Source organism: Rhamphochromis longiceps, linkage group LG4 (genome assembly GCF_057381845.1).
Source record: "Rhamphochromis longiceps isolate RC_006_pf linkage group LG4, R_longiceps_female_GT1.1, whole genome shotgun sequence".
Taxonomy (NCBI): Eukaryota; Metazoa; Chordata; class Actinopteri; order Cichliformes; family Cichlidae; genus Rhamphochromis; species Rhamphochromis longiceps.
The window spans coordinates 26,488,561-26,515,141 of NC_140560.1; the positions used below are offsets into that span (position 1 = coordinate 26,488,561).

A 26,581-nucleotide genomic window follows, 5' to 3' on the forward strand; every position below is an offset into this window, starting at 1 on the left:
ACTGTTTGTATAAATAGGTAAATGAGGTAAAGTGTATAAAGCGCATTGAGTGCTCAGGTAGAGTAGAAATGTACATAAGAATCTGTCTGTTTACCATACAGGAATAGTTCTTCAGGCTTCTTAAAGCTTCTTCAAAGCTCTTCTGTGGATCTTGGCTGCCTTTTGTGCAGTTCTCCATGAAGATGATCCTGCACTGCTTCAGTAACATTAAGGTCCAGGAGGCCAGTCCATGACTGATAATGTTCCACTGTCTGCTTTTATAGTTGTGCTTTTACTGCACTGGCAGCGTGTTGAGGATCATTATCATGCTAAAAAGGAAGCCAATCAAACTCTTTCCAGATGTTATTGCAAACTGGATCAAAATCTGAGGGTATTTTCTTCTTTCATAATTCTATTAATTTGGATAAGGTCTCGCCACTGTTTGAAATGCAGCCTCGAACCATAACAGAGCCATCACTGTGCAGACACTCACTGTTGTATCTCTCTCCTGATCTCCTCCATACATATTGATCAAGATTCAAAGTTGGATTTGGCACTCAATAAGACCCATTGCCACTGATTTGAAGTCCAGCACTTGTGTAATCTGGCATTACTCACCCTCTTTTCTCTGTTTCCCTTCTTTAAGAATGGTTTCTGGCTTCTTGACATCCGCCCTTCCACTGAAGCTATTTCTGATGAGGCTCAGCGAACGGTAGACAGATCAACTGAAGTGTCAGCATCTCTCACGTCTTTGGCTATTTTTCCCTCTTTTTTAAGTTAGTAACTTTCTTAAGTTAGGGACATAAGTTTAAGACATTGCTCATCTATTGCACACAGTTTGCGTTTTTTTTAGGCCCAACACTTCTTCTTTTTTTTCCTCCACTTGTCCAGTTTCCTCTGATTTTTAAGGATGTAGACACCAAACTGTGCTATCTTTGCCTGTACATTAGCACTGTTATAGTTTGCACATTACTTTTCTCAGTTTATATATACTAACTTATTGGAAGTTACATGTCTACTTTTTAATGCACAGGTACAATAAGCAATCTGTACTTTTCTAATTATTCTAACTGTCTTAACTATTTAAACATCTTTCAGTATCCTGCTCTGTTTGCACACTACAACCTGGGTTTGCTACTTATCTGTACTTTAATTTTAATAACTGCACAGTACTCTGTTTTAGTAACTATTGTCTATGATGTAAATATGTATAAATTGTGTGTGTTTATGTTCTATGTCCTGTGTCCTGTTCTGTTTGTATATGTGTTTTTTTGCGGATGTTAAACCAAATTTCCAATTGTGGGACAATTAAAGAATTATTCTATTCTATTCTATTCTATTCTATTCTATTCTATTCTATTCTATACTTTTAACTAAAAAAAATTATGTTTTTACAACAGACTGCAGTAGCAAAGCACCAAAAGATAACAATTTAAAAATGGTTCATTATACTTTGAAGACAGTAAACTACAGTGAAGGTGAGACTGGTATTGTTTATGTTCATGGGTTTAGCACAATGTCTTTCATCCCTGTCGTTACTGTCACGTGGTTGATCCTCTCTGTCTATTTCTCTTTGTGTGTGCATACGTGTCTCCACTTGATGCATAGCTCTGTGCCAATCAACTGGCACACCTGAGACACTTTCACTTGTCACGCTTCACAGTATTTAAACAAGGGCTGGTCCTAGCCTGCTATGTTATGATGGGCAGCTAGAAATAATAGGTTGAGAAGTACAAAGCTCAGGTTTCTGATCATGTTAAGAGGTCTGCATAATCTGGAGGCAGACTTTAAGCTGAACAGAGGTCCTAAACAGTGCGTTTGTAGAGCTATTTTTCCATATGCTGAGCGCAACTAGAGCTGGCCTGGATGCAAACATCAGTTCATCTCTCTCGGCTAGATTAACCAGTCCTCACATACAGTCGGTTTCCTCGTGTCGTTATTTGATCTCTGAGTAATCTTTGTTTCCTTGCCTCAGGTTGTGCTTCACTCATCAGCGTGCTATCTAGTCTTTTTGGATGAACCCAGTCTGTCCTTCTCACTTCTCCATGTATGACCTACCAGCCAGCCTGCATTCTCCAGCCTTCTCCCTTCATCAGCTCAGTCCTCCAGCCAGTGCAAGAAAACCTCCCACTCCCAGAACTCTGTTTCGTAGCTTTGCTATTTCTGCAATATCATAGTAAACCTTGCTTAGTTCAATCTTCTGAGATCTTTGAGAGAGCCAGAATGTATTCATTTTCATGAAATACAATGAAAAATGTAACATTATTCACAATACAATTCCCAAAAATGGGTTTCATACCAGAAATTTATTGCTGTCCAAAAACTATTAATTATATTATGCTATTCCATATGCAATAAATAATATCTGTTATTCCAAGTCAACTGCAGTAAAGTATAAGGGCTTTCACATGCTATTTAAGTCATTGTGTTATTTGCTGTTAATGTTGAGAAAGGAAACAGGAAACAGGTGTGAAGATATATTTTACTGTGTTTGTGTGTGAGCGTATGTGCATGCGTTGATTTTGAGGTACCTTTGGGTCTAAATATTACTGCACATTGTGAAAAACGAAGTAATTGTAAGTACTTCAAAACCTGTCCAAAACGTTAACAGAGAGGCTCATGGGAGATAAATTAATTATGACTGCAAGAGCCACACAGATTATGAGCAGAGGTCGACAGTTGTGTGGCGTAATGAAAAATTTGTGCAGCGTTTCCTACTGCCAAACCCAAAGCAAGCTGAGCTAATTTGTCTCAGTGTCACTTGGCTCCCACATCTCCTGCCCACCTCCTCCTATTCATGGCTCATATTCCTCATCTGTGTTGTCTCCCTCCATTTCCTCCTCTTAGCATCTGGATCTTTAATCTAAAACAACTGGATTCCCTACAACCACTTGGCCAAAGACAGTGAAGCATCTTATTTACAGCTCCATCTCCGCAGTTACACACGCATAATGCGCTGTCTTAGATGCACATGCTTATAACACTCCTACATAAACACACACTCAAAGCACATGACACACCTAAAAAAAAGGCTTAAAGCCGTTGTTATTCAAACTGGGCCTCAAGTGCTTCGTAATGCTCCCAAAATAAATTCACCTACCCAGAGGCGTTTTAATTTGGATTTTTTTTTCATGTGTCTTCTACTCCAACTGTTTGTTAACAGCAAGAACACCGTCAGGCATGTAAGGCAGCGTTTGTTCCCTCCAGAGCTTCAGCGACATCTTAAACAGGCATCAAATGTCACTTGTTCTCCCACGACGATCTACGGTTCACTAACTGCGACTGATCCCCGCTTATGAATGAATTAATGACACAAACAAATTCTCTATGAACACAGCCTAATATGCAGAAACAACACACAGACAGCTGAGCCATGGATATAGACAATTTGTCATTCTGTCATCTACAAAATCCCCTACAGCATTATTATTCCCCACATGTCTGTACAATGGAGATGTATAACCATGTAAAAACCATGCCCTGTGTCTCATCACTGACAAATATGCTGCACCCATGAGAAAATATGGAGCAGGGGAAACAAGTGAGTGTCACGCAGGGAGCAAGCGAGCATGCAGCGAACTGCAAGGAAAGTACTAAGTAGCTGTTGATGTAATGTAGGTCAGGAACTTAAGAATAAATCTAGGGCCTCCAACAGGCTCTGCATGTCATCGGGGGGTCGCTATGCTGCAATAGGTCATTTGTCTCACATTAATATGTACGCTATTAGGACCAGGTCTCCGTCTAGCTGGTAATTACTTTAACACTACAACCAAGGGAGCCACTTTGGCCCTTTGGCATTTTAAAAAAAAATTATGAAACATGAATTTAAAGCCTATCATCTGATATTTCAAAACTTTTCCTGAAACAGGTTTAATCATCATAAATTTTGCGATTTGTGGGATAAAAAGAAAAAAAAATCTCTACCACCTATAGCTAGAACTGCTGAGAACATCATTTTAACGATAAAAAAAACAAAATCAATCAATCAGATGTTCCCAGAAGCCAATGTGATGATGTCTGTGGCTGAGGGGGGTAGAGCAGGGGCCTATGAAGCTGGCATCGTGATCGCCATCTCGATTAGCTAACCCAGGGTTTCATAATCCAGTTACAATTGCGTTCATATTGAGGGGGCGGAGTTGGCAGCAAATAGATGTGCTGGCAGCAGAGCAGCTGATTTATTCCCAACTTTGTTTTATTAATTTCAACAATGACATACAAAGTTAGCAACAGCTAAGTCAATCTTGATTTCAGAACAGTGGTATGTCCATTATACCATCCAGCCCCCCAACCCAAATTCTCCCCCTACCAGGTCCACAATAGACAAAACACCGCAGAGAACCAGTCTCTGCCCACACACACACACACACACACACACGCACACACACACACAAAAAAAAACAAAAAAAAACAAAAAAACAAAACAAATCAAAAAATAAATAAATAAAAAAAACCCCAAAAAAACCCCAAAAAACAACACCTCAGGACCCATACACATAACAAGCATAACCCCCAAAGAACAACAACAACCACAACTCCCCCCCCCCCCCCCCCCCCGTAACCAAATAAACAAACAAAAACAAACAAAACAAAAACAGAGAAAACAATAGCAGAGAAAGAGAAACAGAGCAGCTGATTTAAACTGCAGTTTAGTATTAAAGCCTGCAGCTTTCATTTACAAAGCAAGGAAAGAAACTGCAAAAAATGCAGACTGTGTGAGTATTGGTTAATTTTTTAATTGAGATTTTTAATTGAAGTTAAACCCTTTCTTTCTATCAGTGACCCAGAGAAAGATTGTCGTGCTTTTATTATAATTAGACTGAATTCCTGCAGTTCATTATATGTGCTCCTGCCAGACTTATAATCCTGTGTCCCACACCGCTCACTTGATCATTGGTCAGCAGCTTCTAGTAATTATAAAATTTCCTGATTGGCTTGTACAGCTGACTGGGCAAACTTTGGAAATGTCTCAGATGAGGTCATCTATCTCACTAACAGCACTCTAACTAAAAACATACCTCTTAGTCAACAGTTTCTGCTCTTCTTAAATTATATAAGTATCATTCCTTCTTAAATAAAGTGACTTAACTTGGCTAATTTACTCTCACAGAGGACTTGCCAAGCTTAAATTACTCATTTATACAGTTGAATATATTTTCATCAAATAATTCAGTTCTACTTGGAAACATTTATTCAATAAACATTTTTTAAAAAGTATTGATTTAAGTAGAAAAACCAATTAAGCAAAAACATCTGTGTGGCATTTGCAGTTCAAATCAAACATTAACCACATTTAAATCCTTGGCTGTCTCTTTTTATTGGAAAAAAGAAGCCAAACAAACTTTGGATGGAGCTCAATATGTCTGTACACTGTAGCATGGTTGCATCACAGCGGTGGTTATCTCAGCCTTCACAAACAAGCCTGTTAGAAGTGTGTAGGAGCTGTGTAACGTAATCGGCAAACAGAGACTAATTAGGCAGTAAAAGAGATGAGCACACACGCACTAACACTTCCTTCTCATACTTCTATTCCTGTTAGTGCCCTGCACTGACTCTCATCCAACCCAGTGACCTTTGTGTAGTCTCTATAATTAGCCTGTTTTTAAATTTCCTCAACAACTAAATTAATTATCTTAAAGGACTCAGGAGTGACCTTAAATAATCCTACACTACAAAAAATGTGTAATGACAAACACGGGGGGCGGGATTACACTGGAAATTGGAAAATACTCTACGTGCTGCAGATAAAAGTATCTGTTTCACATCTCCTCTGCAGGAAGGCTACACCCTGCAGCGATTATAATGTGCCATATCAGAAGAGGGTGCACAAAGATAAGTGGGATTACAAGTGAGGGAGCTTAAATTACAAGTGTCACTCTTGGGCTAGCTTGTATTTTTGTGCAGAGGAAACGGTGAGATGCTTCATCTTAACTTGTGCAGTAATAAGCTGCACTTACTGTCTGATACTGCATTAGAGGCCTGCACAGCATCTATTGTGGTGAACGGGGATGATAAGGCAATCAGTTGGCCTTTTCTAAAAACAGACTGCAAGCAGTTATGGTCAAGGAGTCAAAAAAAGACATCGTCATGAAGTCGAGGAGACATATATTGACTTATTTTCAAGCTATGGTACAACCTATTGTGTAACCTATGATAAGAAGATAAAAAAGAACGACTCTTTATGATAAACCTCATGAAGCAAAATGGCTTGTTACTGAAACTCCAGTTTCTAGTAAGGAGTTTCAGAGAAAGTGAAGCCGAGGTCATTTTCCCTACTGTAAAGGCCATAACATACTGACGTGTCATGTAACATTGTAAGCGGTGTGTTTTAGTGGAAACTTCGTCCTCAAAAGTCAAAAATCAATCAATGATGAGATGGTCCTGATGATTCTAAACAAGAAAAGGACCAAGCAGAGATTCTTGGTTCAGCCAGTTGTCACAAGAAGGCAGCAGCAGGGAGAATTCTGAAGCCGAGAGAGGTCACTGGCAGAGCTGGGCCACATCTAAGGAGGCAGAGAGCTTTTGACCTGGAGCAGCATCTAGCTATGTGTCTGAAACAAAATATTTTTCTACTATTTGTACATTCAGAACTGGTATGCGTTTGAGCTCCAGTGCACTTGTTGCCAAGTGAAGCGGTCTGTTTGGTCAGATCAGTTTGAGCTTGGTTTAAAAGAATAAATGCCACAAATTCATCTAGCAAAATCCTTCTTAAAATAATTTATTAAATATGTGAATTTAAAATATATGCATGGATTTTACACGCGTGGTCAATAAAGGCCTTCATCTTGAACAACATTTAGATTTGACTGGGATTCATATTTGAGCCTCTGTGAATTGGATGCTGATGAGTTGCAAAGAGATCCTACCACATTTTAGCCAGTCACCATAGTCAGCCTAGTTCATTTCCACTTACTTTGCATGCACACATTTTAGTGTACATTTTAATACATAATTTTAAACATTCCCTAGGACTTTAGAAATGAATATATTAATATTTTATCCTTGTGCGTTGTCAACGTTCTCTACCCAAAGTGCAAACTGTAGTATTTCTGCAAAGAGGTTTGACCTGCTGCAACATTTGCATTTAAGATTTGTTGTGCTGGTTGTCTGGTGATGGATGTAATGCAAAAAAGTCTTGAGCCTCCAGAAGACCTTCAGTAGTATGGTGCAGGCCTTTGGAGAGCATAAATAATACTCCATAAAAGCAGCTTGTTGGTCTGTACTGAATATTTGATGTGTTTAGTTTATGACAACATGTCTGAAAGACGACAGCGAGCTTAATTAATGATAACCCTTTAAAGAAGATGAGCTTTGACAGGAGAGAACTGCCCACCCGAGGTATGAATCATCACATGGAAAAAAGGAACTAGCGACTAGGTCAGCTACGCATAGCTTGGGGGGGGTCAAGGAAGGAAAACAGATACCCTGACTTTGCTCACTTCTGCAGCTTATAAATGTAATGAGACAGTTAATAGTTCGCCTTAGTTTAAACACAGCTATTCATAAAGAGTCACACTGGTGGAAAATCTTGCAGTATGCAGTTTCAAAAAAACAGCCTCCTCATGCTGTAAGTAGTCATGTGAAATGTAAACAAAAAAGAAATTGGGGAAAATGACTTTGTTGTCCTTTATATTAATGTGGCTATTTGGAACAGCCACTAGCACTTCGGATTTCTGGTTGACAGCACAGTGTACAAGCCACTTGTTAAGAAGCATAACTCCATACTGTGCATATGTTGCAAATGGGGTGCACGCATATATTTAAACAATTAAATAATACCATTCATACGTTTCTGCTTTGCTCGACTTTCATTTGCAAAATAATTTGTAGCAAATGAAAAACTGAGAGATCGAATCAGCTGCTTCTCATGTGAGTGTCTATCTTAGTCATGGACTGCAGCTAGCAATGACAGGCTGTTTAACTGCAGAAATTCTACACTTGTCCCTAGGTTCTGGTTAGTGTCCACCAAATTTGCAGCACATCTCCAGAGCAGAAGAAGGCCTGCTGACAAAAACTGCAGTCCAAGATAGTGGAATTTGAATATAACCATGGGAAAGCAGCTAAATGATATCAAGGATGACCACAAGAGCAACGGGATCAGTGAGTCATGGGACAAACACAGCAGACTTCGTTTTTGTTTTTTTTAACTGAGAAGACAATCCAATTACTAAAGGTATTGCTATTAGTAATATCAATGAATCTATTTATCCATCCATCTTCTGCTTATACAACTTAGGGTTGCCCGGTGGTTCCCAGCTGTCACAGGGTAAAGGCGGGGTATACCCTGGACAAGTAGCCAGTCTATCACATGACACTCACAGTCACATTCACACTTACAGCCAGTTTATATTCACCAGTGACCCTAACCCTGTTGAGACCTCTGCCTCAGCAGAGTTTCTTTAACCCAAACCTCCTTATGATTTGTTTGTTTAAAACTAACAAATTGTAAGCAATAAATCATATAAACCATGCAGCCTTTAGCAAAAATGATACAAACAAAACTTCTGCATTTATAAATTTATTTCTTCAGCCCTTATGCCTCCCTATATAAACTTTTCCAAATTGAACCATCACCAAGTTTTGATCTAACCAGTGCATCAAGGCATCAAAGGACATCTTGTGCCTACGCCTGCAACATCACTGGCTGCTGACAAAATGGCAGTATTTGATTTTTTTTCCACGGAGAAAATTTTTTGGGGATGTAACATTACTGCCATAGCCAGTTTGAAGCCGGCTATGACATTAACATCGGTTTAGTATTGCAATGATCCTGTCACACAGCCTTACTGTTCGCATAAACAGCACCAGTGCAAGACAGCGCAGCATATGTCAGAGAAGACTGCAGAAGTTATTTTGCTCTGTATGCTTTTTTAAATGAATCAGTAAAACTAGCACCAGAAATTTGTGTTTGTACCTATAACAGATGGCTGCACGTTGTGCATGTCTGAGTGCTACATATGAAGAGAGGTCAATGTCTCCCTCACTGTGTACACAAAACACAGAGGCCCACGTCCAACTTCCCGTCAAAGACACACTGACTTCAGCGGTCTGTTCAGTGAAGGAGGAGGGCATGTTGTTTTTCAACTCCAACTAACAATCCTCGCCACTGAAAACCAAAGAGAAAGACTTCATTCATGGTAAGGTAGCACAAACAAAAATATTCCTCTGGGAGACATTAGTCTCACATTGTCTCCAATTCAAATCCCTTAATTTACATACTCATTCCAAACCGTTTACCAATTACAGCACTAACGACAAGCAGCACTGCGGCAGTGACATTTGGTTTATGTGTAAGCTGTAAGACGCATGTCCTGTTAGAGTTCGTCAGACACACCCAATAACTAATGCCAAAGAAGTTATAAATTTGTTGGCTAATAGCATAAGAAAAACCATTCAAGGCAATGGGCGTATGTTCTGTATTAAAGTCACAGTTCTAAGTAGGGAGATAGATGAGAAAACTGATAATATTCTCAACTCCTTGAGCATATTAGCTTCCCTTAATATTGTGCACAGACAGCTCAATAAAGACAATTGGTTCTTTTGTCTGGGGGCTTGTGAGGTCAACAATTTCATGACAGGAAATAGAATAATACTAAATAAGGGATGTCAAACTCTTCTCGCAGTGTGGGCCACACACAGCCCACTTTGATGCTAAGTGGCCCGGACCAATTCAATTTGATTTTTATAGCACTAAACTGTAGCCTTTCTGTCAGTGTAAAGATGTTCAACTACACATAAAACCTGAGATCTTAATTTAAATTAATTTAAATTAATATTAAATCCTTAATTTAAGAAAATTTGTTACTGTTGCTGTTACTTTCCCGTAAGCACGTGGCATTACTGCGTTACTAAACCGTGATTTTGTTTGTGAGAGTGTCTCATGACAATGATGTAAGGGGACATTCGTGGTAACAGACGTGTGCAGATCAACAATGGATAATATATAGAGTGCGGGAGAGAGTACGATTGTGCAGCATTTAATTCGTGGAAGTACTGACCTTACTTTGAGTTTGCTTCTGTAAAAAGTGACAAAAACATTAGCGTCTGCTGTACACTGCGTGGGAAGAAAACTTCTTTTTACAGCGAAAAAAACCCCTTAAATTTCTGAGCAAGTACCTAGCAAGCTGCCTCGGGAATATGAAATTCACGGAGAAACCCCCGGATCCTACCGCTGTCATGACCGCTGCGGCACTGGGCAAACCTCCACCTGCTCCGCTCCTGCTAAACAGGTGAAAATAGATTTAAGAATGACAGGACTCAGGCTATGTCCACACGTACACAAGTATTTTTGAAAGGATTTTCCGTTTTTTTTTGTTTTTTTTTAAAGAAATCCCGTCCACACATGCAGTTTTAAAAAATGTCTCCGTCCACATGTAAATGCTAAAAACGATAGGTTGGCCAATCCGAAGTCTAGAAGCATGGGAGGGAAAGACTGAACAGGGTCTTGTACTCTCACAAAACCTTAAGTACTTCTGAAAAGTTTTTGTTTTTCTGGAAGGGCAGATAATTTTGTGTTACTTTTCAAGTGCCTTCATCATTTCAGATGTTAATAACTAGAGACTATTTTTGGCTGTTGTGTAGACTCACAACTTAGGAATGAACAAAATGCATACAGCATACATAAATTCAATTTTTGGGGGGGACTGAAAGGTCTATTGCTTTATTACTTATTCAAGTTGGGTATCATATTTTTAAAAAGTAACTAAGTAACTAATTACTTTTGCAAATAAGTAATCAGTAGAGTAATGGGATTACTTTTTGGAGAAGTAATCAGTAATTAGTTAATAATTACTTTTTTCAAGTAACTTGACCATCAGTGATCATTAGTGCCACAACTGAGTAAAGATGACCAACGTTGAGCTATTGGCGTGCTGGATCCTGCTATATGTCCAAAACTGTCCCTGGAGCCTCTCTAGTCTCATTGTTCTTGGTGTAAATCTGAGAGAAACTGAGATGAGCTGCTCAAGCTGGTACTGGCACATCCAGCCTGAAGCTGTATAATATAGTAGTGCAATGTGGACAATGTAGTAGTGCTAATCTCTCAGGATGAGGAGATACTTCCTTGGAAAAAAATCTAGTTCCGACATGCCGCCTTACTGGACGTGGGACATGCTGGGTCAGCGGTTTCATTAGAGGGCAGCCACAACCAGCAACCATTGCACAGCTGCAGACTGTACTCATCCAGAAATAGGGAGAGCAATTTGTCAACAACAGATCCAAAAGCTTGAGCAATCTATGCACACACAGGTGACTGCATCACATTAGATGAGGCCAGACCTCATATTGAACTGTTTGTATGTATATACAAAACAATATCCATATTCTAATTCATTCAAATCAGTAACAATCAAAATTGTATAAAGATGCTCTACAGTAGCCTGAGACTGAAACCTCTTGTTCTGAGCAGATTCCGCCTCATAAGGGACGATCTTACTGCTTGAATACAGCATAACGTAGTCTCCGCTGGATGTTGGTTCTCGTCTCTTACTGTACACTTAAATTCCACTGTGTTTTCAGCACAGCAACAGCTGGTTAAGACTGCTCCGTCAAACATCAGTTTACCTGTTTTGGTTTTAAAAGGTGGAAAAGGTGAGTTAGGCAGGAAAGTTTACTTTTGTCCCCTTAGTCACGTCACCAGAGCCATTGACAAAATAGAAGAACACTGAGAGGAAGGCCTCTACGACATTGGTTTCCAATACAAATTGTTGGAGGAAACCCAATTTTCTTGGGTACACAAGATTTAACACGATGCTGACTTATATCCAACACTGGATTCAGGGGTTCAGTTATGCACTTTGATGCGATACTTGGGCTCTATTCAATGGGAAACCCATTAACAAACTGTGCACCTGAACAGTTGTACAGCCAAACGTTTAACATCAAAAATAAGACCACATGAAAAACATCTTATGAAAACCTCATCTTTTTTTTAAATTAAAACAAGAAAACACTGAAACAAATTTTCCAGATTCTCATGGACATGACCAGAAATGTTCTATTTATTTTAATCCTTAAAATGTAGAACATTTTTTGACTACGCAGCAATCTGCTTTCCTTTTGTCTAATCCTCTGTACTTTAGCTGTTGTTTACCTTGTGTCTTACAGAGCCTCGCTATGTGGAGGAGGCAGCCAGTCGCTGCACTTTTCTGATTACTTTCTGTGACCTGAAGCATTTTCTGCGCCATGCTCTTTGCATGAAGACCTCACTTTGAGTAAACTATGTTGATTTAACATGACAAGTGCATGCACAACTCTATTCAAAGTGTTTGCTTTTCTTCTGTGACATCTTGGGCCTTCAAACAAAGATTATAGTTGTTTTATATACTCAGCGAGGATTAGATTTGCAGAAATAGCAGGATGGAAGCAGTTTAAAATTTGCCAAACCTTCAAAAAATACATACATTGGAGCAGGGGCATTTAAAAAAACAACAACAAAACATTTCATTATGAAATGATGAGTGAACGAGAATTCAGAGATTATTTGTCTGTTGATGGAGAAAAGTTGTCCTGATGTGCGACCCAAAGCCCACAGAAGAAGCATGGTTGCAACAGTTTCCAGCTGAGCAGTCACTGAGATAAAGCAACTGTTGTTTGTGCTCTCTACTGTGATAATAGGCTGTGTTAGGGAGCAAAAGGATCTATGTTTGACCCTCAACTCATATAGATACAACAAGGGAGCAGGGGGTATTTTTAGCACCTAACCGATGTGGATCTGAACAAATGGAAAGTTGCTCGATACCTCTGCCTGCTTCAGAGTTTACAAAAGTGAAAGCGTTCCTGTGTTCTTTGATCTTTTTTAAATCCTTTGCTGCTCCTATGCAGGTATTGATTCCTCTCTGATAAACGCTCAAGTCTGTACTTTGTATGGAAATATTTCAGCGCGCACCGAGGAGGACTTGACCTCGTGCGGAACAGACGTACTGTCACGCCCCACTGAGACGTGAACGTATCTGTCACCTCAAATTTTGATCCACAGCTTGACCCATAGTGGCCCGGCTGAAAGGCTACAAGCACATGGCCCCTGTTCAGCAAACTGATGCGTGTAGGTCGGTCATTAGTGTATAATCATATGAGTCTGACTGGGTGATTCATCTTGGAGAGAGAGAGCACAAGTGATATGTCTCCATCATCACAACCCACTGACTTCTGTCATGACTTATCTGAGAAATAATTCCAATCATGACCTTCAGCCTGTGAGGCGACATATCCCAGTCCATCTACAACACTGATTACACTTAATGAGCAGGTTTTTTTGTTTTTTCTGTAAAGCACGATTTACAAAAGACCCTCAGAATTTAGTCTAAGTATTAACATATGGCAAAGAGAGCGGAAATCTTACTGTTTCACATCTGCTGAGCTCAAATATCAAAGATACTCTACTCCCACACATATGCAGCTACTCACTTTATAAAATCATTGCGGGTGACAGACAAATATATGTGACTTTGAAAAACTTATTTTTCATTTAGGCCCTAACAGATTAATATAGGAAATCTACAAAGACAAAAGAGTCACATGGCTTGGTGCAGTCTTAGATGATGCCAAGTAAAGCAATACCAGTGCAATGCAGTCTGTCATTCAGTACCTCTTTTATCTTTCTTCCTAAAAAGATAAATAATAGAGCAATACCGGTCTGCTTTCATTTTTGGGGTACTGAATATGGGTTTTTGTAAAAAAGACACAGTTGCATCTAAGACGTGTCCATGATGCACTGCATCTCACTCCTAATGGATTACATATGTACTCTTGAGCAGGGATTCTTGATTCATTGGCTACTCTTCATATTTCAGCACCGCAACCTTTTCCTAAACCCAACCAGTGAGTAAAAACAAAACTGATCACTGAACTGAGCGAGCGAAATCAAAGTAAAACAAAACAAAAAACAGAGGCCAACACGGTCTCCTGGCTGCGTGCTATCTCTGTGAAGCCAGCAGCTTCTGAAAAATGACAGCATCTATCACTGCTTACTCCTGTCATTGGTAACCTGCTGTTGTCATTCTTCTTCTTTTTTTTTTTTTTTTGCTTTCTGTTTTCATTCTCTTCAATCTCTTTCCTTCTGTTATTGCAGACTCGTCTTAACTAACGGTGGCAGAGATTTATTTTAAAAAACCCAAAAAAACCATTTAAAATAGACAACGGTGTTACAGGGGCCACACAGGAATCTGGATGCCAACATTTTGCATTTCACTTTTATTTTCTTTTTTTTAAACAACAGCATGGTGATTCAGTGACAATAAGAGGGTCATGGGTTCAAATCTACAGGCTGGCTAGATAGATGATTCTGTCTCTCTCCAACATGTCCAGGGTGTGCCTTTTACCCAATTACAGCTTGGATTTAGTAAAGCTTATCCAATCATGAATTGGAATAGAATTGAATAATCAAAGAATCATGATGAGTGGACTTGTTTTTGTCCTATCTTTGATTTGAACCAGGTTTCACCATGTAACTCAGAGTTTTCACGTTCTCTTTTTATATCGTCATCACAACAATTTAAGTATTGTGATTTAAGTGCATTGGAGCAATTGTTGTTGTGATTTGGTGATATATAAATAAAACTGAATTGAGCAGAAGAGACAGATAAGGTCTCTTTCACATGGGCCTAGAGACCCACTGACACTGGCACTGGCAGGTACTATGATTGCTAAAGCCCCAGTCACACCTAGAGACCAGTCAGTGACATTTTTCCCTAGCAACTTCTGGTTGCTAGGGAAAAATGTATATTCTACAACTGATTGTTCAGTGGTTTCTGGACATGGTTGCTGTTGCTAGGTGAAACTGGTCACGAAGAGGTAAACAGTGCTCCACTGAAAACATCTCTGGGATTGCTTTGGCTGCAGTTTGCCAACTTGTCTTCACTAAGCAGTAGTGAACCTGTACTGTACAGCTGTTCACTGTTGTTTTTAAATGTGGTTCAGTTGTTGTTCAGTCCAAACATTGTCTATTTCCCTTTTGGGTCACATGAACTACCGCTCTGAGCGATAGTTAGTTGGATAGACCAGTTGACATCTTCCTTACTAGCTACAGGTTACTGTGGCAATCCGCTAGCAATCAAAGCAATCACAGGGACGCCTTTAAAATCTGACCATCAGAAAGCTTTACTAAGTAGGGCTCACTCTCTAGCTTTTAAGCCTAAATTTAGTTTCAAAACAAACAACAACAACAACAACAAAAAAAGAAAACAAATGCAAACTTTAAAAGATACGTCCTCCCAATGGTTAAAATTTTTATGAATGGAGGAATGTACAGTGTGCTTCAGACACCACAGCAGTAAAACCTTCCACCAACCATTCAAAGGTATGAATGAAAGATTTAAAAAGTGCACTCTTGTAACAAATTTAATTTCACAACAATTGTTCTTCTTATGACACTAAACAAGTACTGACTGAAAAGGGTGCATAACGCTTCTCAACTTCCCTTAACGGGCTCATACACTGGGAAAATAAATCCTCAAACTATTCCATGGGACCTTCTTAAACTGACGGAATGAAGAAAGGAAGGACATAATTTACGAGTCTCAGTGCATGGCTGATATCCAAAAGGAATGTGGTAAATCTTCGTGCTTTGAAGCTGAAATAGCAAAGCTCCTAGAGAACCAAGAATGAAATGATGCATTTGGTTTCTGAGCGCCGCATTTCTGGTTTTCCTCTATTTACTCCATTATAATAGGTTTCTTATGTTCAGCGTGTGTGAAATTGGAAAAAACAATGATGCAATGATTTCTGACTGAGACTGTAAGGCACATTCTATAGCGCAATTATATATTAAATCAATTTGAAAACCACTATTTGGCTGTTTTCTTGGCAACCGCAAAAGCTCTGATCGCTTTTGGTCGACACTGCAGAAACAGTTCAGTCTGTGCACCATGAGTGGACTCTTTGGGCATGTAAGATTGATTGTCTTTTGTTCACAGGGGCAGGAAGGTACAATGCTGCCTGCCACACGGGCCACAGTAAGTGATGGAATGTGCTGCACTTCATATCTGATTCTGCTGTGGGTACGGAGCAGAGAACATGCAGGAAAAGGCAGCAGACGCTACGTAGAGACCAGAGAGCAACATCGGGACATGGCCCAGATGGGCATCAAGGGAAATAGTTTCCAGCCAAGACATTAAGTGTGCACATACTGGCAAAGAAACAAGAGCACAGTCTAGCTTGCACTGTGCGTTGTGTGGAGTAAACAAAAGAAGCAGCAATGAGCATCCAGAGTAGGCGCAAGGTTTTTCTTTTTTAAGCCATAACAAAAAAGGCTAAAAATGAGGGAAGGTGTAAGGCAACCACTGGGTAAGTCCTTTTCTGGTGCTATATATATCAGTTTATTGCTCTTTAAAAGCAAATAACTAATTAAATTTTTTCCTACAGGTGTTGGAGTGGTTTCATAAAGGAACTGAGATGGCGCTCTGCTATTGACACTCTGCTGAGTGTACTTGGGAAGATTTAATAACCTCTTATCTTATCAGTTTAACCCAGTGCGCACCTGAAAGTTGGAACAGCAAAGTCAACCATTAAACTGTGCCTCGAAGCTACGTGGACGTCGATGTATATTAAATAAGCAGTAGATGTTTCCTGCTGCTAACAGAAAGGGATTAGTTCTAATTTTTCCTGTTTAATTGTGTAAATAAAGATCGGGTGTGCGCACTTGTGACCATGGATGTGTGTGTGTAGTGGCTTTCCGATAGGTCACCGAGGTGATGTGTTGAAGGCAGACCTACCGACACGTGTCAAGTTACGGCTAAAAAAAGGACAATGTCCGCACATTTACCTTTGACTTTTCCACTAAATGCTAGCTGCACTCTTTTATCCGCATAGAACGTCACAAATCATGCGGTTGGGTAGACTAACCAAATTTGCGCTATGGTTACACTAACTATGGTTACACATTGTGACAATGCGCGCCACCTGGCATACATCAAACTGAATAAATAAAGTTATCGGTGACTGCCTCCTAGTTCATGGAAAGCGCATCAAAATGAAAAGAAACAAAAACAAATTTATTAATAGATTTATTTAGAAACCAACTCTATGTGACAGTAATTCAAGCCAAGGTAATTTTGTGTGTGTTTAAATAAAGCTTTTTGCCTGTATACAAAACTTGGCTTACATTTCATACAGCGTTCCGTCCTATAAAGTGTCTGACATTGCATGTTTGCATACAAACTATAAGTTGCTGCCATCTTGTGGCCGCACTTGGCTACTGTCTCTGGAGGCAAGCTTGACTCTGAGCCACTGGAGTCTGTAGCTGCTGTCATTTTCAAGGGTGTGTCCTGGAAGCTAAGAGGCCAGGAGCTTTTTTGTGGTTCTTTGCACTTAATCAGTATTGCATGCACTATATGTTAATTATGTTTCACTGCTCTAAGATCAGTTGCAATCTGCATGTTACCGCAGAAGGACAGTTAGAAAGTAAGTGAGGATATTACTGTGATTTTTCATTTCAGCAGATTAGTTTTAGCCAGGAAAACCTTTATAAAGAAAATTCACAAAATGAAGAGGGTACTGTGATCTCTGGAATGTCCCAAGGTTTTAAGTTTGTGTACGTATGGTTTAGAGCCTAAAGTCTTTGTTATAGTTTAGTTCTAGTATATATCAGTTAATTGATTATTGGTGTCTGTGTTTCTCCGATTGGGACATAGTATGAATAATCACTTGGTTGGCTGGATGCAAGTTTAATGAGTTGATTTTCTTTTTCTCCCTCATTTCTTAAAAAATATTAACCATGTCACACAATACTAAAGCTTCAATTCAGTTTGCTTTTATTATACTAATGTATTTCTTTTTTTCCATTAAGGTGTAGGGCTGTTTTTCTAATCAGATTAAGAAATGTTTTTCTTTTAGAGAAAGCCATACTACAAAGATATGATAGTACACAATATGATGGTACTGTGTGAGCTCAACCTTTAATATTCGCAATAGTAATATTACCCATACAACACTGATGGGGAACATGGAAGGGTGAGTATCATCTCTGCTTGCCTTTCAGCAACAATCACCCCACTTTACTGGATTTTTGCATAATCACAATGCATTTTAAGCTTTTCACTTGCTATTTTACCCTCTCTTGGCTGCTTTGACTCACACGTAGGAGCATTGTCCCCTAACCACAGGGCTACTGATTTGATCCCCAACCCTGGCCTCTTCAGATGGCGCCACAGCCTTAGCACCCAGTGGCCACAGTACGTTACAGCGATTGCAATTTCAATTTTTTCTGTTGTTGTTTTTACATTTTCCTAGCTAGCAAATTGAGAGTTTGTTTTAGGACAACAGTAATTTCCCCGTTTCAGTTGTCTTCTTAAAAAGATGCACTCTGACAGGAACACTCTGCACTTCTTTTCTATTTGTTAGACAAAAAAAACAGCAATGTCAAATTTATGATAGTGCAACAGCAGCTTTTCGGTTCATTACTTTTGTGCCAACATGAATAATAGATTTGCGGTGCAAAACATTTTCACCTATTGCTGTTGACTGAGCTGGAGAGACAGAAAGAGAGCACATAATGTATACATTTGTATTTATGCATGCACTTCACAGAGATTTCAGTAATTTTGTTTATGTCCAAATGAGTCATGAAATTTGTTTGTGTGCCTCTGTGTAATAGAATTTGCCTTTTTCTGATCTAGTCATGAAGGAAATATGCAGGTAATGTAGTCAGTCTAAAAAAAAAAACTAAAACTGTATTTTTTTTTCTTTTTCTTTCTTTTCACATGCTCTCTGATTACACTATAACAATAATTGACTTCCTTAATCCCCAATATGATGCACAGATCCATAAGAGAGATGACTTTTACTCCTTTTTCTTTCTTCTTTAATTGCATGGACTGGCCTGAGGATAGAGACGATGAAATATCACGTACAGTTCGATCTCCCGAGAATTTTTGTGTTTGCTCATGCAGGTATGAGTGTATTCACATTGTATGTGTGTTTTGCGGTCAAGCTATTATGAGCTGGAGGGGGCACAGGGCTAAGTGGAGCCTAGCAGCAATATCTAGATGGATATTGTGGACTTCTCTTTTAACAGAGTGACAGCACTTTGTAGTGGAAGCTATTCTTAGAGCCCCTGGTTCAATTGCATTGGTCCAATTGAATTGGAGGATGCCGTGCCACACAGGACATCCATGGTCACTTGATGGGGCTGACACAAACACTCACACTCTTACACTCACACCTGTCTATCACACCTCCACGAGCGTTAATCCAGCTGAGGCTCTCCGGATCACCTTCTTCGTTCTGTCTCCTTTGTTCGCTCACACGTTCTCTTCTTTTGTCTCTCCAGACACTCTCTATCGTTATCTCTTCGCTATTACTCCCTCTCTCGTCTCAATTGTCTTAACCACAGCCGAGGGAAAAGTACAAAGTTAAGCTGCAAGAAATTACCAAGGACGCTGTATTTCTCTGTTCTTGTTGTGTCTCTCATCCTTGTCTTGTTAAGGCGTCTCATAATTAGGAAACCATGGCTATTTTTGAATGTTGTCTATCCGTAAATGAATCTCTTTGCTGCGTTTTTAAAAAAAACTACCTGCTGGGTCAAACTCATTCACTTATGTGTAATGGTGTAATGTAAATTATCAGATGCTCCCATTGTGTTTTCATATAAAAAATAAAAAACAAAATGAAGTGAAGCAACTTTGGACAGCTGATGTATAAACATATTAATGTTTTGCACTGGTATTAAGTAAAATCTGACAAAGGGGTTTTTTGTAAGTTATCTGGCTGCTTAGATGACGACACTGACCACAATATAATGACCTTACTCAAGTGTCTTCAATGCAACTAAACAGCAGGTTTGAAATTAAAACATACGTAAACATACTTTCTTTTCCTGGAGGAAAAGAAAATGTCCTTTACAAATGTACTTAATTTTGTAAAGATGTATTTCCTAAATTAACGTTAAATACATTTCAGCCCATTGATGTTGAGCTGATTCTCATGTAGAGGACAACTAAACTCCTTTCTCTATTTCATGGACTCCCTCTCACAATTACTAACTGTGGATGTTGTCCAGTTGACACTGACCAGTAGAGCCGTGTCTCTATTACCACAGGTCCCTCCCATGATATTCATCTCAACATGCCAAATGTTTTTTAAGAAAAACAACAAAACCTACATTACTTGACTACAAGATAAAGACACAAAACTAACTCCATGACAAACACACATTTATTCTTGCTTTACCATAGAGACTTTGACAAAAAACACCTGCTGTATTTTCATTTAAAGGAAAGGAAAAAGTCCCACAACTAATATCACACTTTTTGTTACCAAACAAAACTGAATGAAGAGATATAGCAGTGATAGTGAGTGGAGCCACTTGACTTTCAGTGCGTCCTTTCTATGTGAACTCTGACCAAGAACAACAAATCCTTTTTTCACCTTCTTCTTAAAGAACTCTTTTCTGTTAGAGCTTTGGGATCCTGCAGCTGATCGTGGTGTAAAGTACTAGCTAACAGCACTCAGGGCAGTGAGAAGGTCAGAAAGCACTCCCAGCTTTCACTCTCTGGCCCCTGAGACCAGATCGCAGTCTGAATCATTTAGCTGGAAAGTTGTTCCAAACCACAATGTACTGCATGCATATGAAGGTCCTATATCTATGTAACAAATCCAGCGATCCCTGTATTGTCATTCAGCATTTTTATCTGTGGCTATACCGAAACTCATGACTGTGGAAAGTTTGCCACACTGATTGTAGCTGCACTTACAGAGCAGAAGCTCACTTTATGTATCGCAAAACCTCAGTAATGTTTATTCTGTATGCACTGAAACTTCTGTGCCACCCACTAATGTTTGCAAATTAAGACTAAATACATCATCCAGTGGGGCACCACTCATTCACCGAGTGCACCTGCACACACAGACCCACCGAGGAGCATGCCTCTCTGATGCATTACTGCAGCAGCAGCTGTAATAGTAATGAATATGCTTGTTTAGTAATGTGCCAGAGGTGTTTGCCTAACAATGGGCACATTTATTAGCCACACTATGCAAAATGCACAGGGGACTAAGGACCAACATGTTCTCTCATGTGATGCTGCTCAAGTAGGTTTAATTAGGATCAGAAACACTTGTGGACAATTAAGTCCCCTAACAATTAAATTCTTATGTATTTTATGCACACAGAAACACGACTGTAATTATTCTGCCTGTACATTATTAGATGCATGCGTAGGCATACAGAACAGGGTCGCGGGAGTTAATTTGCTGCTGCATTGAAATTTCAAAACACAACAAACAAATAGATTTACACATATGCACATGGTGTTAATTAAAAATCTTCAGGTTCCTAACATGTATTTTGTAACTCTCTCTGAAACAGTTGCAAATAATTGCGTGAAGAGGGTGACTACTTTAAGCTGAGTGGTCCGTTGTTTTGGACTGAAGTGGACTAGGTTTAGTCTGGCTGAGCTAATAAGGCCTCTCGACTGCCATTCGTACACTGTGGACACCGTAGCGCTGTAGGCTACGGGAGAATGCAAAGCAGCAAAGTCACATTTAACACTAAATTAAGCCTGTACGTTCAATTTAAATCCACTTTAAGATTAAGAGATTCTTAAAAATTGATCCTTGCTTTTCCACAATGATTTGCTTAATATACTATTTGCACGTGCTGTAAAGGAGTCAGGAGAAAACTTTATTCATCCTTCAATTATTGCTTCTATCATTTTAATATTTTTTTCAATGTGCTGTTGTGTAAGACCAGTAATACAACACACCGTTTCTGTATTTTTGCACAACCATTTATCCACAGAACACTCGTGTCTTTGACATGTGGGACTCAAGATCCCAGATAAAAGACCATTTAGATAACACGGCCTTTGAACATTAGCGATAAGTGACACTAAATGCAACTGGAGGGATCCAGAAACACGTTTCCAGAAATGTAAATGTGTCCGAACATGCAGCAGAAAAAGAGAGAGAGAAATCCTTTCATTTCGTTTCGGCAATTCCAATTTCGGAAAATAATAATAATACCGTTAGAGTTTTATTAAAACCCTTCTTGGTAATAGATATTTTAAGGTCCATCACAGCCTGCAACATGGCCAGAATGATGAGATTCTGCTCACGTGAACGAGCTCACTTGTGTCAATATCAAATATCAAATTAAACTAAACTCAATCAAAAATAAATGCAAGGCAAATTACCGTTGACAGCACGGGATTCCGCCGATTCTGCAGATGTGATCTTTCACCGCTGCTCATCATCTGAGCCGCGTATTCCCGGTGAGTTCACGCGGCTCCGCTCTAATCCAACTTTCACAATAAATTACAGCTCGCCTCGCAGATAAGTTGTCTGCCCTGTCGGGAGAACTGTTTGAGGAATTTGGCGAAACTCTTAAAAGTACGGAAAAATGATAATAATACAAAGATATTAAATAAATGTATTAAAGTGAACGGTTTGGGTCTGTCTTTGTACTGAGCGCGAGCGCACAGCTGCTTACTTGCGCTCCTTGTACCCGTGTGACGTAAGTGACGAGGGGTGGGGAGGGGGGTCATTTAAACACTGGGTCAGGGTGTTGTAGCGTTTTTCTGTGTCGTTTGACGAACGTGGGTTGTTTGAATTTCGGACTGGACACTGAGCTCTTCGTTAATTAGGGCTGATTTGTTCTCGTGTCTTATTCATCTGGTAGCTGCAAACATTTGAACTGAGCCTCATTCTGCCTACATACACACCTTATATGCCTTTTAAAATATAAAAATAAATAAATAACGCAATTATTCTTTGCCTTACTGTCCCACATCTGTAGACAGTGTCTCACGTTTTTAACGACTTCTCAGGACATGCGTTTGTTCAAAGTCTTCATTTATACAGACTAAAATGTGAAAACAAGTCTTTTTTCTTATAGTTAAAACTCGTCTAATGCTATGCTCATGAGTAAAAGTTAAACACTGCCTGAAAAAGTAACAAACCTTGCAGAATTTGGTGAATATTATGGCAACTACAAAGAAAATGACGTAAAGTATCTTTTTCCAAGTTATTGTTCAGTTTTGCACAGGAGATAGTGTATGTGTGTGTCATAAATTGGCTAAAAGGGCCAAAAATGTTTTTGTTTTGTTTTTTAAAATGACATCATCTGCAGTCTATGGATGTATCCCTACTGAAACCCAAAGACTACAGGAGTGTATAAAGACTAGGCACGAGACCACAAGAACAAACTTCAGCATCATTTTATTCTTACTGTATCTACTGAGGAGGTGTGTTGCATTCAAATATATGTTTGAGTACCTCAGCCAGTAAATACAGGCCGAGCTGCATCAGCTGCTCAGGGAGGAGCCTAGATTTTCTTTCTACTTGCTTTGAGGGAATCTTTGTGTGCCTTACAACTTAATGCACTCTGAGATACACTCTGACACTCTGCTGTTGAGAGATTGTGCAGATCAAAACTGAAGTGCATTGAAAGCACTGCAGACCGATGTCACTAAAAGAAGATACAGTCATGTGGGGGGAAAAAAGTGTAACCTTAGTAATAGCCAGGTACTTATAATGCACTTAGTTGAAAATAAAATAAAAACACCCAAGACATACATCTGAGACTTTATAGGCCTCAGTTAGCATTTTGGATGTTGAAGGTCATCATAGTAAAGTTAGAAAAAAGACTGAACAAGTTTGGTTTATCTGGAAAGATTGCCAAGCCAAAGCCTTTTCTCTTTAAAAGGATCAGTTTGCAAAACTGCCTCTGATAAAACCACAAGCCTTCTGAAACAATGTCAGACAAGCCTGGAGGGGAGATTTCTGGCCATAAAGCATTGGGAGAAAACCAAATAGCATATCAGCACAAACACCTTATACCAACTCTCAAGCTTGGGGGTGGAGGAGTGATGATTTAGGCTTGTTTTGCAGCCACAGGACCTTGGCACATTGCAGTCACTGAGTTGGCCATGAACTCCTCTGAGTACCAAAGTATTCTAGAGCTAAATGTCATCTCTGTGAGTGTTAAAGCTGATTGAAATGGGGTCATGCAACAGGCATTGATACCCAGATCACCAGCAGAAACAGAAAGTCTAAAAAACAAAAAGAATCAAGAAGCAGCAATGGCTCATTGAAATGCTGCGGTGGGACCTTAAGAGAGCATAAACAAATCCCCACAAACCTCAATGAACTGAAGCAATGTTGTAAAGAGCAGTGGGCCAAAACCTACCAACATACAGAAGACTATTACTTCAAGTCATTTCTGCTTAAGGTGGTTTTAAAAGGTTACTATATGATGGGGTATGGGACATATTTCACATGAGAGCAGCCATGTTTTTGAGCTGCAGGAGGCAGTCAGTGATCTGTGGATTGACCCTAGAGTAGTGGAGGTCCTGTACCGTCGGCTTAGCATCAAATGCTAGAGTAAACAAACACTGTTGTTATGCATGATACAGATAAAACATTTTCATCTTTACCATGAAGAAATCATGCATTTAAAAGATTATGAAGTCAGTGATCAATTTTCAAGATTCAGAAGGATGCAAGACTATAAAATGTAGATCACATTTACATCATTATGATTTCATTGGACTCTAAGACTGTGGTATTGCAATAAGCCAGGGACTGCACTGTGCTCCCATTACGTGGCGTGTCTTCCAGTATTAGTGTATTATTTTGGGACATATTTGTGTGTGTTTTTGGGAGGCTGAGATCAAACTTTCATATTGGCTGAGGTGAACTTTGTCCTGCTCCCTCTAGACATCTCATGTTTTCCCTCTTCTCTCACTAGCCGCTTCGCTAAACTGCTGTAAGTCTTTATCCTTAGCAAGGTCATTTAATTTGTTATACTGAGCAGAACTAATGCTTATGCTGAGAGGATTTAGGGCAGCAAAATTTCTTTACTGCAAATAAGGGTTAAATTTGGTGTAACAGAATGCCAAGCCCAAAATAATTAATGCCTTCCTCTGTGATATTCACCCTTGATGTAGTCTGTATTCATGGTTTTAGGAGAAGATCCATCACATGCAGAATGTGGGCTGTTTTCTAGAGTGCGGTGAGATGAATGTTTTCAAAAAGGATTAGCTCGCATTTTCACCAAGCTACTGAAAATGCATTGAGTCCTGTCAGCGTTTTTTTTTTATTATTTATGAGAAAATCCTATCTCACTATAGGGACTTCCAGAAGGGGGGATTTCTTGGCCTTTCAACCAACTAATCAGTCACCTCGCCTTTGGAGAAAGTGACTGCATGAAGCACTAAAATTAAAAGGAGATGAAGTCTCCTGTTCGCTGTTGCACTAAATCCCTGAAGAAAAACACTGTGGTCATTCTTGCAAAACACAAACACACTTTATTGAACAGTGAACTTTGACCGAAAAAAGGCTCAAAGACCTTTTGCATGTGTCAATACGCTCTGTTCAGATGAAGCAGACATCTGCTACACTGCTTTTTCACTTAAATCTAATATTGTAAAACACACTACTCAGCCACTTATAGTATACACTTATTACATTGTGCTCTGTAGTAGTCTGTCCTGCTCTTTTATTCTGTCAGTTCATCGTGCTTATTGGTTTTGACCCATTAACCCTTTCACAGTTTGTTAAATAATCTTTCTTTTTTTTCTGATAAGTAAAGCCATAAATTGCCAGTAGCAGCGGACAGTGTCAGCCGATAAGATTTCTCTACATGCACATATTTTTATCAGTCCTGTGCCGCAACAGCTGTCAGGTTTTGAGTGGGGTAAAAAATGGCAAGCAGCAGCTTCTGTGACTTTTGTTCCCGAGAACTGAAACACAAAATATGCAAGAGCTGGGCGTGAGCGAGACTCGATGTTATAAACCGCCTCAAGCTCCCCGAGGCTGCAAAATGCTATGATTGTGTCCAGCTGCCAGGCATCATTGCATCTTTAGTGAAATGCTTTTAAATTACATGCATCCCCCTCAACCCCATTCTCTGAGACATTGTATATACCCAGACCTGAATTAGCTTGACACATTTATAGGATTTATTGAACTCTAAATATCAAAGGCTTGATGCTTGTGGCACCGTCTATATATATTTTTCTTTCTAGAATCATTTCATGAGCTGTAAAAGACAAAAGAGAGCAAGAGAGAAATGCCTGAAAACAACTAAGGCATATTCCTTGTTCTTTACAAAAGACCCTCAGGCTGCAAAACAAAAAAAAACACATTAGGTATATTCACATATGCAAGAGTGCTCAGGCTGGAAATAGAATAAGCCACACAGTATTAACCAAATGACAGAGAAAAATGCGTGCTTGTGATTGTCGTCTGTGTGAGTGTGTGCTAGGAGGATGTGCAGCATTTCCACAACCATCCAACAGAGGGAGCCAGCACAGCAAAACCAAACAAGTACACAGCTTTATTTACAAATATTAAAATATGACACAGACACTAAAATGATTTTTTCCCCTCTGAACCCCCCAAAATTATCTCTCTTTCTCTGCAGACTGAAACCCGTATTTTTGTTTTATGTAATCTAGTTAGATTACAGGACACACGTTTGTCTAACTGCATGCAAAGTAAACATTTGAAGAGACAGATAAGGTCACTGCAAAAGGTCATGTACACATTGTATTAAAAGGTCAGTAAATTAAAATACTGCTGTCATGCTTAAATTACATAATTACTAAAATAATTACTTAAACTCTATAGTTTGGATAACAGAATAAGTTCATGGTTTTATAGGGATATA

General features: G+C 39.3%; 1 protein-coding gene across 1 annotated transcript in view; it reads right to left on the bottom strand.

The window, feature by feature from the left end:
• The window catches only part of gcgra (glucagon receptor a), a 52,799-nt gene extending 30,388 nt beyond the window's left edge, over positions 1 to 22,411 (bottom strand). Inside the window, exon 1 of the mRNA XM_085404148.1 lies at positions 22,104 to 22,411. The gene's annotated coding sequence lies outside the window, so the exon portion shown is untranslated. The remainder of the gene's footprint in view (positions 1 to 22,103) is intronic.
• Positions 22,412 to 26,581: the final 4,170 nt, after the last annotated feature.